Source organism: Lepidochelys kempii, chromosome 7 (genome assembly GCF_965140285.1).
Source record: "Lepidochelys kempii isolate rLepKem1 chromosome 7, rLepKem1.hap1, whole genome shotgun sequence".
Taxonomy (NCBI): Eukaryota; Metazoa; Chordata; order Testudines; family Cheloniidae; genus Lepidochelys; species Lepidochelys kempii.
This window is the reverse complement of record NC_136386.1, coordinates 101251418-101260364: the sequence shown is the minus strand read 5'-3', so window position 1 is coordinate 101260364 and position 8947 is coordinate 101251418. Positions and strand designations below refer to the sequence as shown.

Sequence of the window (8947 nt, the reverse complement as noted above, 5' to 3'; positions counted from 1 at the left end):
GAAAGAACTAAAAACTTGTGTTTGGCAAATGCTAGTACAAATGTTGAGTACTAGGTGATTTGCCCTCCATCCTGTACTGGAAATGTATTTTAGTTATTCTTTTGGTGCTGTACCAGACAGAAGAATCCTGCACAATAAAGTTGGGAACTTTGTTTTTAAAAAAGTGAATTTAGCAATGGGAGATCTACAGAGCCAGTGGGTTTTTTTTTTTAATCCTCTCATCTCCTTAGGTGAGTGTGCCTAAGCTATTTAGCCAGACTGAATTGACCTATACTGCATTTATTGAACTGGATGGCCTCTCTCTAACACAGGATGTTAGCACCATACTTTCCTTTCTTGTTTGTTGGCTAAGTTAAATAAAATTAAACTGATATTTTCCCACCAACATGATTAGAAATACCACTGAAATAAATTAAATAACTAAAAAATAGAGATTGGATAAGAAAGCTGAGTTTTTGCGAAGTCTCTGGTTAATTTTGGTGTTATAAAACCAAATCAAATAGGGGTTAGTTCTGGCTTGCATTTTATCCAATCCACAGAATTTCATAAAGGGTTCCAATGAAAGTAAAGGGGTGGGGAGTTAAGAAAAATTCCAATGCACAAAAAAGTTCTATGCTAAATAATAAACTTTGACCACCAGAAGGTGAGACTAGGGGTTAGGCTGGGCCAAGATCTTGCACCAGGATCAACAATGGCCCTAAGTTGAAGACAATAAACCAAGATCAGGGTCAGGGACTGGGCCAAGGTCAAGTATCCAGGCGAGTCGCAGTGGGGAGTGGCATCTCAGGCAGAAGCACACCAGAGGTCTGCATTGCTCACACAACTTCCAGAAGTGACTTCCTTGTTTATATGAAGAGTGCCAGCCAATCACATGAGGTCTGTTGCTCATGCGCCTTATGGCGGGACTTCCTGCAGGGCTTAACGTCTCAGTACTTCTTGGTGATACTCTTCTGTAGGCAGCTGGTGGCAATAAGGAACCCTGTAGTCCCTGGCTCTAGGCCTAGGGGTTCTAGTGCAGTTCTGGTAATAAAGAGCAAAAATGCACAGGGTAATTGTTAGCCATTTGCAAATGCAACTTTCACATTTGTAGTTCAACTAGTCTATTTTGTTTTGAGGGATTAGGAAAAAGAGAGTGGGTGTTCTGACTGCATTATTCATCTGATAAAGAAAATGAGCTATACAATATTGTCATGAAAATACTTCTTCCCTTATGAAGGCAATTAACGTATTCTGGACAGGCTTTATAACTTACCATATATTTAGCAGGACAAATCATTGTCTGTAAATGTATATTTACCTTGCATTATCAAGAGAAAGCCTGTAGGGGGAGTTTTCTTATTACGCTTCTAGAGTAACCGAACACTGAAAATTGTAATGCTTATTTGTACTGTTTCTTGCTGAAGAATCCTTTTTCTTTAAATGTTACATCTTTATATTTAGAAGAAAAAAGGAGGTGACAATACCATATTGAATGTAAAAAACACTGAATATTACTGCATAAAAATGTATGTTTAGTAAATAACAGAATATTTGTGATGACTTCCATACTTGAGAGCTGCTATAAAATTATGGAAAACAAAGGGTTCAGTGTATATGGGATGGATCCGGGAGTCTGAAGACATGAAACCTATACCTGGCTCTGCCACTGACCTGCTGTGTGACACTGGTAAAGTTACTTGCCTTTATAGAATCATAGAATCATAGAATATCAGGGTTGGAAGGGACCTCAGGAGGTTATCTAGTCCAACCCCCTGCTCAAAAGCAGGACCCATCCCCAATTAAATCATCCCAGCCAGGGCTTTGTCAAGCCTGACCTTAAAAACTTCTAAGGAAGGAGATTCCACCACCTCCCTAGGCAACGCATTCCAGTGTTTCACCACCCTCCTAGTGAAAAAGTTTTTCCTAATATCCAACCTAAACCTCCCGCACTACAACTTGAGACCATTACTCCTTGTCCTGTCCTCTTCCACCACTGAGAATAGTCTAGAACCATCCATCCTTTCCATCCTTTCCCATGCCTCAGTTTCTCCAACTGCAAACAAATGGAGATGATATAACTGAACCAGATTATCTGGCCCTCTGAGGCCCCATTAGGTCATTCTGATAGCACAAAGGGGCAGTGAAGTCAATTTGACTGACCTCCTGAGGTTATCTGGGCATATCTGACCAAAAGGGGCATGACTGGGGAGCTGCTGTCCTCCATCTACCCCAAGGTTCAGGAATAACCATTTGTGCCCATGGTCAGTAAGGCTTATTTTAGAACCAGGCTATTCTAAGTTGTGCCAGAGGCTGAGTAGGCTCCCAGCCCGCACAATGCAACTGTGATGTAAAGTCAGCTTTGTCTCTCACCCTGAGTCTTGTACCAAGCACATTTCTGCCATAGCCAAGAACTGGGCTCAGTATCCTCTTTGTAAAACACTTTGCTGGTACTTATTCTTTCTAAAGTGCACTGAGATCTATGAATGAAAAGTATTATGTAAGTGCTAGGTATCATCATTTATTGATGCAAACACATTTCAATTTAATTTTGAATCCAGCTATCGAGGTGAAATTTACCATCAGAATCCAACATTTGATGAGGTTCTAACTGCTGATTGTGGCTTTTAAATTTACTTTGGCAACAGTTTTGATGCATGGCCAAGGACAATATCAAAATGATCCTGACAGCATATTGAGAGCGTAATAGGAAATCTAGTACCACCCGTATGGAAATGCCACAATTCAGGAACAGAATGAGCAGGACATAGAGAATGGGGCTGGAGAAATACAGCGAGAGTGGAATAGGTCCCTAGTAGACAAAAACAGTGAAAGAGATGTAGAGGGAACGAAAGAACAGTGTGATTGTTAGCCTGAGAGCATGGTGGGAAAGGGAAGAGAAAAGAGAAGGTGGATATAGCAGGAATGAGTGAGGCTACACTGAGGCCACCTCCTTAAGAAGTAATTAACTCGCAAACTGGTGTAGTTAGGGGCATCCAGGCTCATGAATGACTGTTCTGTGCCTGTTAGTCTCTGATTCATAGGCTGGCTCATAACCATCACCCACTCTGTCTATTTCTTCTTTTTATTTTTCTGGGCAGGTTGTCCCCTCAGCTATATTATGCCGTGTCCACATGAGAACTGCAACTATGTCAGTAGAACATGACATTTTGCCACTGCAGACCTAGCATTTAATACTGTGTTTACAAGCCATGGTCAATGAGTTCAGAGCATGATAAAATCATTCGCTGGACACAGTTTCAGTGCCATTGTGTATGGTGTCAGTGGGCGAAAACACTGTGATTTCAATGTAGTAATGTTCAGGGCAATGGAAAAATCAGGCCCTGTGTATTTGTTAAACAAGAAATGGGTATACACCCTTTAAAATTATTGATAGGGTAGGATTCATGTTAGTCCATACACCTGGTGGAGGGAGTGCTTGTTTGGAAGTGTGGCAATAAATGGTTGATGTATCAGAGGAACATTGGGTTTTGCAAACCATCACTACCCTGCGTGTGTCAGATTTTAGTTCAATTTGATCATGAGTGATTTTAGGCATAAAGCTTAGAGTAGCATCTTGAACTAATTGTCAAATATTTCCCCTAAGCTAGTGATCCTTTGTGGTGGAAACTACAGACAAGCTATGATGCTCCCTCTCTTCTTTTTAGCATGCAGCATTCAGATCCACCTGCTTCTGATAGTTGCTCCTCCACTATTCCTTGCCACACAGAGAAGGAGAGGACAACAGCGATGGAGAACAGGCTACTCCCATGCTCCTGGGTGCGTGGATGACTGCAACACCTGGAGTAGACTGGTCCTGACAATCTGTGTGCTCCTATGAGAGCTTTCTTGGGATCACAAAACTACAGAGAGAGCTAGTGGGCCAAGTTTGTGGTCAGAATGGCAATAAGGGAAGGAGAGAAATGTGGTTGGGGAAGGTCATCCAAGAGAAAGGATAGGGAAAGTGAGAAGGTGGATGGAGAGCCGAGCTGCTCTCGGGATGTTCTGGTCTCGAGCCTAAGCCTGAGACATTTGGCAGAAGGAGTGGCAGCAGGGGGCACCAGAGTGACTACTGCAGTCAGACACTCTGCATATCTTTCTGTAAACTCCATTTCAGCAGGACTGTTCCCTCAGGCTCTGCTGCAGATCAGAAAAGCTAGAATGCAGTGCTCCCTGCTGAACATGTAGGCACCTTGATTGCTGGTGAGATTTTTTGCAAAGCTCTAGTGGGTGCATATCACTTTCCGAAATATGATGCATTCTCTAAACCAGGTTATTCCAATGTACAGTATATTTTGTCTTTGTGCTTCACTGAAATTGGGCAGATTAGCTTGCCAAAGGCTTGGAGTCGCTACCTCTTCAGCACGTTAAGGTAAAAAGTAAAAGATGACCACTGACAGGGGGTGGCTGGAAGTGTTCCAAATTTAGCATCGAAAAAGAGAGGCATCCAAAATCAGTGGTCATTTTTTAAAATGTTGACTGAAGTTTTTGGTTAATTGTACTGAACCTTGTTTTTGCCTTTCTTGTTATGCACCAAGGCCCCAATCCTGCAAACACCTACATATGTGCTTAGGTTTACAAGTGTGAATAGAATTTAATAAGACTACTCATGTGTACAGAAATTCTGCTGGAATTCATGGAAATCTGGGCTTAATGTAGCAAACTTGTTTAGGCTAATAATCCATTTTACAGTATGTATTGTATGTGTTTGTTCTAGAGAGAATCTAGAAATAAAACAAGAGAGCATCTTGAAGAGATTTGCAGTTTACTTTTTTAAACAATGAGCAGCAGCTTAGTTACACACTGTGTACTTCATGTAACAAAAAACCAAACATTGTAAGTGGAAAGCTAAACAATTGGTTTGCTCATGAGAACTTTCAAAAGCACATCTTTCAGTAAAAAATATTATTTCTTAACCCTTGAAAATCTGCAGGCATTCAGACATCCTGTACTTGTCCTAAACATTGATTTGATATTAGAACCTGGATCATGCCAAGGTCTAGCAACTCATGAGAAAAAAAAAACATATGTTTAAAATATAGCCTTGAATCAAGCAAAATTTATGCAAATTAGTTCAAGATATATTATTTATCTTTATATTAGATAAATGCCCAAGTATTAGCCCCAGTTCTGAACTGTGGTCTGGCCAGTTGGCATTGCTCCTCCAATACAAAGAGGTCAGAAAACTGCCAGATAACTCTAGGTGCAAATTATTCCTAGAGCAGAGTGGGAATGCGTAATGGCTCTCTGCACCTATTAGTGTAGGGATGGGAGGGGACTTTTGGGGGAAATAAAAGGTATGGTTGGAGGACACTGCTATGTTGCTGTTCTGGGCTGTCAGATGGCTCCTCAGGGACACTTGAAATAAGTTAGAGAAACAACAGTTTAGCCCCTAGATCCCACAGGTGCGAGGTAGTGTTAAGCCATCAATGTCCCATTGCCATGTCTCTTGTACTGTGCTTCCTGATAGCTCAGATGTGGGTCCCCAAACTTCACATCTCACATCTCAATACCCCTTCACTTTTGGGTAGGTATGGGTGAAAATCTTAATCCAGATATTTCCAACTGGTCTTTTCTTTTGAATGCGCTAACCCAAAACCATGGATCCAATCACCTACAGAATCTGGGTTGTTTGAAATCCAGATCTGAACTAGGGGCTTGGGCCAATGTCTACGTTACATGTATTTTAGCACATCTGAATGTGTATTGTTGCCTGTTGTCAGACTAAATGTAAACAACATGTCTCCTTGGTAAATATCCCGATACGGGAAACTTCCTCAGTATTACAGCAATGCTCATCATGCTACTTTATGTTTGTTGGTACAGAAAATTTGATAACTCTTGTTTTCACAGATTCAATACAAAGCCTTAGCAATTCACAGTCTGTTGAAATTTAGCTAACAATTAAGCATTGTGGCCTGATCTTGTCAGGTCCAGAACGCTTATCTTCAGTGGGGGTTGAAGATACTCAGCACATTATAGCAGTGAGCTCTGTGCGCTAATTTAGGATCATGGATGGATTCAGGTATTCTTTAGGGATCAAAAGAGAACACTCAGGGTATTTCATTTTACATAGTACTTATGTCTAGTCCATTAATGTGGTGAGACAAAAATTCACAGGATATTTTTGCACCAAGATGTATTGCACATGTGTGACTGCAATACTCACCCTACAGACAGCGACACTGACTCTCAAGAAGCTATTAGAGGATGTTGCATCACTAGCCCCGTCACTGACCCAGTAGCTTCATCAGACCTATTATAGCCTATGACAAAAAAAATCTCTCAGTTGGCTTTTGCACAACAGACTAGAATGTCACTGAAGGAGATATTCCTCTACATCAGTGGTGGGCAACCACGAGACAGTTTGTTTACCTTGACCGTCCCCAGGGGCATGCTGGCCGCTACTTCCCACAGCTCCCATTGGCTGGGAATGGTGAACCATGGCCACTGGGAGCTGCGGGTGGCCGTGCCTGCGGATGGTCAATGTAAACAAACTGCCTCGTGGCCTGTCAGTGGATTACCCTGCCGGGCCGCAGGTTGCTCACCACTGCGCTACATTCTATCATGTCAAACAACCATGGTTCAAATTCAATAACCCTCTAATTAGGTATTTACCAGATCCAGTAAATATTAAGCATTGTTAAAACCTCCTTTATTTATTACCTACCAATCAATAGTCCATTCAGACTATTGGGTAAGTTAACAATGTTATTACAGGTACTTTTTTTTAAAAAAAATACCACTGTTTGAGAAACAGAGGAAATGTAAGTAAAGAAATAAACACAATCAGTTAAAACTGATTCAGATCCATGCAGGATCTGTAGCATGAGAGCTGAAGGTATGCGATGATACTCCAGCTTTAACATATGCACACAGTTTTTCTTTCTCTATCATTTCTTTCTCACAATGACATAAATTAGGGGCTACCTCTCACTGTGGATGCTCAGAGCTAAGCTAACCATTCCATTCCATGTGTGGTTTAAATCAATACCTCCCCTGTTTTCTCTTGAAATGCAATACAGATTTTGGTGAATAATAATTTCCTCCACATGAACATCATTTTGTTTGCCATTAATTTGATAAAGATTTCCCCACCATGTAATATGTGAATATGTTTACTTAAGAAAACATCATGAGTCCAGCAGCCTAATCAGAATCCACAAAGGAACTCTGAAGTGCTTACGATATTGTGTTCCCTTTTGGATTGCTCCCCGTAACTTCACTTAATGATCACAGCTCTAAAATGCTCACATTGAAGTGAATGTCTTAGCCTAATTATTTGCTAGTATCTGATAACATTTTGCCACAAAAATGTTTGTTTGAATGTATCTTGTCAAAATAATGTCTGTGTTTAGGATTAGCCACTGCTTGGCTGAAGATTTATGTAATCAGCTTACTTTAAGATTAATTCATGAATAAAATAAAAATACCTATTACCACTTAATTTGTATAATAGCTATTTATTATATTTTAACAGTCCAATTAAAAATTAATATGGACTGTAAAACCATAAGATCATGTAAACATTAGACTGTTTATATATCAGATCTTGTGTCCCAAGATATGATTATGCAGCCCAGACCTTTCAGGTTTGCTGAATAAAAAAAGGTCACAAGTGAAATGAGATGAATATTCTCAAACTCACCTCTGTGCAGACATGTACACAGCAACATACTGTCTCCCCTAATTCATCACTCTCAGATTTGAGAGGTGGCAGAGGTTTCATAGAATGGAAGTGGATTGATGGAACCCAAGAGCTGAGTTATCCCTTGAGTGGGAATCAAAAGCTACTGAAAGAGCAGTCGGATAAAGCCTTCTGTTGTCACAGCCCTCTCTTTAGTTCGTGTTACACCTTTGTGAGCAGATAGTGCTTTTTCCTTTGTTTGATTCTCTGGTTTTGGCCTTGACTGTAAGGTTAAAATACCTCCAGTTCCAAAGAATGGTATTTAAATGTTCCATTTACATCGCATTGGCTTTCAGAAAGTTTTCTGTTCTCACAGTTTATATCTTTAATTAGATCCTCTTCTTATATTTATTCACCGTCCACTCATATTCAGTCTTGCCATACCTCTGAGATCTATTATGTTATTGCATGCATTGGAAAGCAGATCTTACCAGCAACTATCTTTGAAAGGTCCTTCTTCAGTGAATCACCATCTTGATGTAAAATCCTGCAAGGAGCAGAAAGTAAGAAGGAGCTGAAAACTCTCCTCAGTTCACTTTGGGCCTGATTCACCTCCCACCAAAGGCTGTGACAAAACTCCCATCAACGTCATTAGGAATGGGATCAGGTCGTCTGTAATTTGGGAATCTGCAAGTAAAGGGTAAACAACAAATGATTCAAAGAGGATCAGCACCGACAATATTTGATACTTCTCCAAACCATCTGAATCCTTTGGGTCTGCAAATCTCCCAATCATAAATGCTTTTACATGATTTTCGTTACTTCCTTCCTGCCATTGCACCAGAAATACCATGAGGATAACTTTTCTCACAATATTTCAGGACTCTGCTTCCAGTCTGGGACAGAAGGAGGAAGGGCAGAGGCATGCAGAAATGAAAAATAATTTGTAAACAAGTTATAGCTTGTTGCTGTTGATCCTCAAAAAAAAAAGTTTGTTTCAAAATCAATCTAATTCAGCCCTTGTGTAAGAAAGTGTAAATCCATTGAGGACTTTCACCCATTTATGAAAGGGATGATTTTTGTCCAGTAAGTCCTAACTCTGGTCCTTAACTCATCACCAAGTAGAATTTACAAGTTATTGAGAGACAACTCTCTCCGTGTCCTGCCTAAAACATCAAACACATTTATTAACCTTCTGGCAACTCTTTGTTTTCCCTCACTGCTTGAGGATCAACAGATCCTTCTACATAGTGAAGAAAGCAGCTCTGTGTACCATCTGGAAGTGCTCCATGGACCCTGACCACATTATGGGGAACCACCATTTTAATAGTATGAATACCCACT

The 8947-nt window shown here is 40.5% G+C and overlaps 1 long non-coding RNA gene across 1 annotated transcript; it reads right to left on the bottom strand.

Annotated features, from left to right (window-relative positions):
- Positions 1-962: 962 nt before the first annotated feature.
- Positions 963-8288, bottom strand: LOC144930771 (uncharacterized). Its single transcript, XR_013636129.1, has 3 exons — positions 8095-8288; positions 6146-6242; positions 963-1020 (listed from the first exon to the last, which is right to left on the bottom strand). It is a non-coding gene; the product is annotated as an uncharacterized LOC144930771 (long non-coding RNA).
- Between the last annotated feature and the right edge of the window lie 659 nt (positions 8289-8947).